This window comes from Pollicipes pollicipes, unplaced genomic scaffold, assembly GCF_011947565.3.
Source record: "Pollicipes pollicipes isolate AB1234 unplaced genomic scaffold, Ppol_2.1 Scaffold_6052;HRSCAF=7182_pilon_pilon_pilon, whole genome shotgun sequence".
NCBI lineage: Eukaryota > Metazoa > Arthropoda > Thecostraca > Pollicipedomorpha > Pollicipedidae > Pollicipes > Pollicipes pollicipes.
Window position 1 is genome coordinate 10,332,993 of NW_023596805.1, and position 8,602 is coordinate 10,341,594.

General features: G+C 49.0%; 1 non-coding gene across 1 annotated transcript; it reads right to left on the reverse strand.

Moving 5' to 3' along the window:
• Positions 1-7,779: 7,779 nt before the first annotated feature.
• TRNAA-AGC (transfer RNA alanine (anticodon AGC)) lies at positions 7,780-7,852 on the reverse strand. The gene has a single exon. It is a non-coding gene; the product is annotated as a tRNA-Ala (tRNA).
• Between the last annotated feature and the right edge of the window lie 750 nt (positions 7,853-8,602).

The following is an 8,602-nucleotide window of genomic DNA, read 5'->3' on the forward strand; positions in this document are numbered from 1 at the left end:
GCAAGCGTACTTCTTCAGCTTTAGAACACAATGCATACAAGTCCATCCCTCGAAGGGAAGGGACACGGAAACTAAACAGGCATGTTTTTCGCTTAAGCCTGAGCACAAAAGTGCAATTTTTGCATGTGTTTTGAGCATATATTTGCCCCCGTTAATGTAAAATGTCGGCCCACCGCGCGCGTTGCGCGTCATCGTCTGCTGACGCCCGCTGTCCGTACCGACCGTACAAATCCATGCAGTGTTTCTGAAAAATCATCGCTGCTCCGAAAACAGAAAAAGCTAGGAACCCTTTTTGGCGTCAAAGCTCGTGTCATTGATGCAACATAGGCTACTGAAGATAAGGGTGTGATTGCATTACATGCCAGTGAGGTATCCTTCAAACCTTGGAGATGGTTCCATCACCCCCCCCCCCCCCCCCTATCAGTGCGCGGGTTAAAATGCTACTATTTCCTCGTCAGGTTTCACAAAAAAGAAGGGTTGCAAAAGCTACCGGGACACTCCGATGTCATGTGGCATGTTTCAGAATATCTACCTAGATATATTATATATATTAGACATGCCTAGATATATAATACAATTTAAAGGGACTGGACCTACCAAAACCTTGTTTGCCGCTATTAAACACAGATAACAGCTGTAGCTCAAAAAGCAGATGTTTTACCTCAGTCAACACAGAACAAGAGCAAGTTGTTATCTCGGCGTGTATTTGTTCAGCTAACGGCGCTCAACGTTTTTACGTAAAATGCTGCGGCTACCATAATTGATCCCAGCATGCTTTAAGGTCCAGCCATGAGAGCATATACATTTGAAAGTGACGTCACGATGATTGCTTTTTCCGGCCAGTTGGCGTTAAATGGCCATTATTTCCAGCACCAAATGTATTCACGTCAGATTTACCCGAGCCTTACTACCTATCAGCCGTGTTCGTAATAGCTTCCTATCTCACAACAATTTCTCTATTTAGTAAATATGCTTCTTATTTCGCCATTGATTGTGTCATGGACCATTCGCGTGACAACACTCCCCTATAATTCTACAATCTCCCGAGAGGACGCCCGGCCGGTGTTGGATGTGTGCAGAACCAACTATCGTTAGGTGTTCGTGCTTTGGCACTTTCTCGTGGTGTTCTTGGATATTTATCCGTGAGTTTGAGGTGCTTACTTGCATTCGTATGCTCAGTTGTAGCGTTTTTTAAGCTATTCGATTACGAGTCTTATTTTCGTAATAACTGGACAGAATGTATAACTTCTTGTGTCACGTAACGCGCAACGTAATTCGCTTCATAATCTTATCATATATCATATCAATCATAATCTTACATAACATTGGTTGAGGGCCAATTAATGACCATCATGTCTGGAAATCATGCGTATGAACACCAGATATGAACAACTCGACAACTACATTTTCCTGACTTTGAACACCTTATGGCCAGTTGGATGACAAAATTTAAGTGACGTTATTGTGGCTCCATTGATAACCAGGTAAGCCTGAAATAGTCCGCACGAAGAAGTTTGCATATCTCCACGGCCGTGTAGCTCAGAGACCTGTGGGGCTTAGGTCTTAGAAGGGCAGGGCTGTGAGCCGCGCGGACTGATCTTCAAGATGACTATTTCAGTTCAAAACCGCATACAAATGTGGAACACTATCCTTACACCCAAAAGACGTTTCAGGGAGGACTTCCCGGTGACTGTGCACGTTACTTGGCACAAAATTCTCCCTACTAACTCACCAGCACTACACAAGTGGCCGGGAGCGGTTTCCTGACGACAGCTCAGCAACAAACAGCGAAGAGGCGGGCAACAGGTGCCGACAAGATCGATCAGTGACGTCAAAATCCGGAACGGAACATGCGAATCACCTGGGCGCTTACTGCGCAGCGAGCAGGGTGGACTCCCAGCTGGCAGGCAGCGCGGCCGCAGGAGCCTCTGCCTCGTCGGTGTGTTCATTGCGACTAGCATTATCATCGCCTTCTCCTTTCCCAAATGTCCTTTCGACGTGGTTGTTAAAAAAATGGCAACTTACGGCGTGTCACGGGGAATGTTTTGCCCATAAATCACGAATGACCTGATGCCTTTTCTGATTTCCTTTTGGTTCTTTGCATCTTTGCGAACACATTACTGCTGCATTTTAGAAGGGTGCTGAGTTGCTCTCGCTATGATTCGCTACAGCCTTTTTCCTCCCTGAGATACATAACACTATAAAGTGTCGATGCTCGATCATTTTGCTCCCGATTTTTGTGTTTTGTGCAGCACACCCTGCTCCTTTAACGTTACTTGACTTAATGCTGTATCATAAGAAATCGGCACCAGTCTTCATAGTTTTCTCTTAAACGTCTTTTCTGTTTCACCTAAGCTTCTTTTAAAACATCCCTAGTTATCATCCACTGGCATGGATTCACAATGCGGAAACAATTCCAATTAATGCTGATAAAGGTGCATGTAAATAAAAATAACGCCAGGATTTTCTCACCGCTTCGCCCCGTCTTCGCCCGTCCTTTAGGCATGCAACTTTAGAACAAAAGGTGAGAATTGCGGTACAATTCCATCGCATATGTGTACACCCTCATCTGGTTTTGGTACGTTGTTTTAGTAAATGTTGAGATATCCATTTTGTACTATCTCATGAAAGTGGCACAACATTTCGGCTCAGGGATTTTTAATCGGGGTAACATTTTTGACCTCGGGCTGAAGTGTTTTACCAATTCATAACCAAATTGATATTCGGACAGAAGCACATGTGGAGTTTGTAGAAGCTGTTTCAGACTGCAGTTGCTACATTTAAAGCTTCACCACCCTCAGAATACCGTTTGGTGATAAATTACATTTGCGCTGAAATGGTGAATTGTTTCGATGTTTATCGGCAATGGTCGTAGACAGCAGCTCCTTGTCACGGGTAGACTGAAGCAACTGCGTGGTTGTCTCCACGTGGTTTTCTTCTCTGATCCCATGACCCGAGGATGCTGGTAAGAACGGTTTTACATCTCGCTCCATGTCCCGTCACACAAAAGTATTTGGTGGTACATCATGCCACAGGGAGCTAGTAAAATATATATCCATAACATCAATTACTGTTTGCAAGATATTCTACAGCCGTCAAGATCCTGGGAGATTGATCAAGCCCAAGTGTAGCTTACTTTTTACCCCCAAATTTGATAACATGGAAACGGCGTGGCGAAGCATAGAGAAAAATTGCAGCCCTTTCTTACCCAATACCTGGACATGACAGCGGAGAAAAGCACACCGAGAGGAAACAACTTAACGGTTTATTTATTCGAGACGTAATAAGGAGCCGTCGTCTGGGACCATAGTTGTTACAAACATCAAAACTTTTCGTGCGTGCACCATTTTGCCGCCAATATGATGCATCATGAAGCGTTGCATTGAGTTAGCAGTTGACTACTAATTTTCGGAGCAGTGACCCGTCAGTTAACCCATTCTGAGGGAGAACGGACCAAAGTCCTGTTTCCACTACTTCATTAAAGGGAGCTTCCCTTCTTTGGGGCATACGTGAAAGACATGCTTTAGTGAAACGTCATGACTAGTTACGTCTTATAATAGCACTGGGTAATGCAACTGCAGCTCTATCAAAACATAACAAATTTGTCAATTTAACCTAATGTCGTATCCAACTTACGCTGTCAACGCTTTGAAACAGTATTACGGTTCTTTACCACAGTTGCGACCGACGTCGCCATGACATTGACCGCTAGCACCTCGACTGGTGCGAAAAAGTTCGTGATTGGCCCAGCGGGCAAGGGCCTGTTACCGAGAAACGTTATGATTAAAGCTTGAACCAGTGCGTCACATGGAGCATGTGATGCTCCCATTCCCAAAGCCAAAGTGCACTTTGAGAGGAGCCACTGTCGAATGCACCATAGGGGAGAAATCAAAGCCATAGTGCAACGTTTCGTGGAATTCGCGGGATCATAGCTTCTTGTTCGCGTATCTTTTTGTCAGTGTTTCAAGCTTTCGTAGCATCTATACAACAAATTCTGGAGCATTCGTGTATTGCATACCTTACAGAACTCGCACGTTGGAAAAGGCAAGGCAAATGGAAGCATCACTTTCACAGCGGGAATCAGGGGGGGGGGGGGGGCTCCACCGTACACCGTATCTCACGGTGTCCGGTAGAAGCAAACGGGACTTGGAAAAAGAGGTCAAATGGTTGACAGACCTCACATAAATTGGCTGGCTCTGCCACCCATAGCCATTGGAAATACACTTTGAACGTGGCGTGAGTGAAGCGATATCAGCATAGGAGTGGCTACGCCTGGTGCGCAGATTTCAGCGCGAGCTGGTAATTAATTACAGACCACATTAGATTGGTGTGTGCACGGCCGGCATAGCGGTGATTGTCCAGAGTACTAGCATTATTCATGTGGGATGGCCCTAACAGTGCAACACCTCATCACATTTGGTGTGTATGTGTGTGTGTGTGTGTGTGTGTGTGTGTGTGTGTGTGTGTGTGTGTGTGTGTGTGTGTGTGTGTGTGTGTGTGTGTGGTGTGTGTGTGTGTGGTGTGTGTGTGTGTGTGTGTCTGTGTGTCTGTGTGTGTGTGTATGCGCGCGTGCGTTCGTGCGTGCGTGCGTGCGTGCGTGCGTGCGTGCGTGCGTGCATGCGTTCGTGCATGCATGCGTGCGTGCGTGCGTGCGTGCGTGCGTGTGTCTGCTGACATCGGCAAACAAAGCTCCTCGTGATGGCTGAGGCCCTCGTTAAAGTAGACCTACGCCCGCTCTACGCACGTGACCTGATCGGAAGTCTAATAATTCGTTGCCACCGTTCGTGAAGGCTTAAGGAATCAAGACTCCGGTAGCGATGGCAATACATCCCAATTCATGTCGTATTTACAGAAACCGGATCTAAGATAATTTAGCACAGCTGTTGTCACGTTGTATTAGGCCAAGCCCGAACCCGTGCTTTGATAAAACTATGCGATTCTAAGAGAGACCAGGCTGTTTACGCAGCCGAATCACAGCATTGGCAGTATTTCGTAGCTACACGACCGTGCTTCTTCCCTGTAATATGGCTAAATCGACGATCAGAAGTCTGTTACGTCGCGGGCCCAGTTTAGCAGACCCTGGGTCAGAAGCAGCTCCTAGTAATCCCAGCTCTCTATTCATAGCCAGTGCTTCGAACGAACATTGCGTGGTTTGTCTGGTAGAGTTCGACCCATGTAGTGACCAATTCTAACCAAGTCATTTTGGTGCTTCAACTCCACGACACCAAACTTTACCCCATTTGCATTGGCTGTATTTGCATTGTAGTCATCAGTTGGAGCACGTTTAGTTTTTGGGCTTTATGCGCCTTTTTATTCATGGTTGTCTCAGCTCTGCCTTTGGTTAGCCTCCTGGATCAGATGTGCAACAAGAAGCACGAAGATGATCTAAGCTTCACCTGTGTGATAGGCTTCGCGACGAGGATTGCATCACCTTTAACCTTTCAAAGATGACGTCACTTCCGCCAGACTGTGGTGATTCAAGAGATGAGAGGCAAGAGCCAAGAGGTAGGATCATGTGTCGATGAACCAAGCGCTAGTTTTGGTCCTGCCTTCCTTTGCCTTTCATTTTCCTACCTTATGATGCTGCTCGCACCAAACATCGTGCATTGATAAGACGTGTCAACGGCACTCAGGATAAGATATTCGATAAGCACAGCAAACCAATGTTGCAGACCAACATTCCGGGACTTCAGCTCGTTGGTGTGTGTCATGTCGGCGCAAAAACCGCCTAGGTGTGCCGGACATGTCTTACTTACCAGTGGAAGGGATGGAGTAGCAAATAAGGCCTCGGCCTTTTGACTGCCATAAATGTTCGCTGTGGCTGCAACTGCACCTGTTTCCTGCTGATCATAAAAACTGCTCGAGTTTGTTTAGCTTGACAACGGTCAGCACGGATCAAAGCTAGCTACGAAAAACGGACAAGTTGTTAGATTCGTGCCGTTAAATTCCGCCCAACTACACCAGCACTATGCACTGCAGCCGCCCCCGACACGCATCACAGCTGAGTGTTGCGCTGTGGCAATGCACGCGATGTGCATTGTCCAGCTCCCGGGAGTACGACCACTATGGAGCAGTCTTGGTGCTTGGCGACTCCCGGGCAGAGAGTAGGACCAGCGTGGAGCAGTCTGGAGCTGAGCGGATCCCGGGCAGATAGTAGGACCAGCTGGAGCAGTCTGGGTTAGCGGATCCCGGGCAGAGAGTAGGACTAGTATGGAGCAGTCTGGACTGGGTGGATACCAGGCAGAGAGTAGGACCAGTGTGGAGCGGTCCGTGGCTGGGCGGATCACGGACAGAGAGTGGGACTACTATGGAGCAGTCTTGGTGCTTGGCGACTCCCGGGCAGAGAGTAGGACCAGCGTGGAGCAGTCTGGGGCTGGGCGGATCCCGGGCAGAGAGTAGGACCAGTGTGGAGCAGTCTGGACTGGGTGGATCCCGAACAGAGAGTAGGACCAGTGTGGAGCAATCTGTGGCTGGGTGGATCCCGGGCAGAGAGTAGGACCAATGTGGAGCGGTCTGTGGCTGGGTGGATCCCGGGCAGAGAGTAGGACCAGTGTGGAGCAGTCTGTGGCTGGGCGGATCCCGGGCTGCCCCGCTTCATGAAACGAAGACGTCCATCTTGGGATTTTCAAGCCACTTCACGTATGTGAGTGAGCACAAACATCGTCTGATTTGAGCTGTTTGTGTTTAATCTCACAACAGTTAATGCTTCCATCTTTTTCAAATTTCTCGCCTCAAATAGGTCGTTACATTTTTGGAACGTTACACATAGGTAACAGACGTAACCATAGGACAACCACGGCGCAAGTAATCACGGGACGCGGGGAGAATGGGGGGCTCGCCCGCTGTATCCTGCGCGTAACCAGGTAAGGGACTTGAGAATAACAAAACACGTAATGTCATTACGGGAAGACCCATGTCCAAGTCTACGTTGTTGTATAATGAGCTCGGCCGGGCTCGTGGCACGGCGGCAGTTCTCAAGTCCGTTCCGCACGTAGACGGTGGCGCCACCTATGCTGGAAGTGGAAATGACTCAACTAACGCGCACGTGCCAAGCTTGCGGCCCACCTCAACTGAGAACAAATTTCACTGCCGACCGAATTCGTCCCTGCGCAGGACTACCGCTGAACAACGCGCGTCAGGGACGTTGGCCAGCAGTGCCGCATTGTCCAGATGTCGCTAGTGACCACCTGGTCTCTGCGCATGTTTCACTCTGGTTCGGGTTTGAATGCCGCAAACGGTAATGTGACGCGCGACGAGACGAGCAACATGACGTGGCGAGAAGTGTGCTCACACGACCTGCACGACACACACGAGCGGGGCGTGAGCACCGCATGACTCGTCAACATTGCATGCTGGTCGCAGCTGTGGAATGTAGTCAGCCGGGTGAGGCAAATCACATATAAGGCGTGGTTCGAGTCCATGAGACAACATCTCGCCTCTATAATTACGCGAGACTGTTATTCTGTTACCCAGCTGTATGTTTATGTTCCGTGAAATCCACGGTTTCACCTTTAGCGTTATCTATTTACACCAGTAGTGTCATCTACCGGCCAGTAACTGAAGGATTGCTGCAGAACGCGCAAGAGCGACCCGACGAACTGGCCGCCTCAGCGCCACGTGCCACACAGGTATGATCCACATTAGAGTTATCGCGTATGCTCAGTTCGAGATCAGCTGTTAAAAGAAGAGCGCAGGGACCGAAACGGTTTCTTGGTGGGATGAAGCCTATCCTATCTCTGGCTACTTTCGATCCAGCTCCGCAGAAAAACGGAAAAGCAGTGGAGCTGCGGGGTATCGATCCCCGTACCTCTCACATGCTAAGCGAGCGCTCTACCACTTGAGCTACAGCCCCGACTGGCAGCTCCAGCTGCTCATACACGAAAATACAAATATAAGACTACGTACCGCATTCGTCTCCCAGGTGACTAAGGCATGTAGCATCCGCGAGCAGCACTTCGTACGCGGGCGCTTAGCCCAAATATTTCTGAATGAAAGGAAGACTGTCAGCTTTTGCCAGACATGAGAAATTTCCCATCGTGTACTGAAAGCCTCTCCGCTCAACCGGAAGTTCGACATGCCCCCGCCATGCCCTTCCCCTTGTTACGACCTCGCTCGCACGCGGACGACAGGTCAATTGCGACCAATCCAAGACGAGCAAAAGAAGCCAATCACACCTTTCGCTGATATCTTAAGCAATAACGGAGCTTGAGGTACATATCAAGCAGGCACACATTAGCAGCACATTTCCGGCTAGTTCGCACGTGTCTATCGGACACATAACCCGTCCCATTGTTTGCAGCTGCTGATTTCAGTGGTCCCTCAAGGCCAGTGACACTCGGGCATAGGCGTCGCCTCTGTGTCAGCGTCGGCCCACGCCCATCGGCCTCGTGTGAAGGCACGGCTAGCCCGGGGCGATTCATGTGTCAGGGGCATATTGTCACATCAACCGTGTTGTCACCGACTAATCCGCGGGCACACTGTCACCATCGCACGTGGTATTACGTGTATTGGTCAGCTGGACCCGGCATGTCCGATTATACGTCACCTCCCCACCGCAGTATTAACAGGGCGCGACCAAGTGCAAAACCCCGCACGGCAAAAC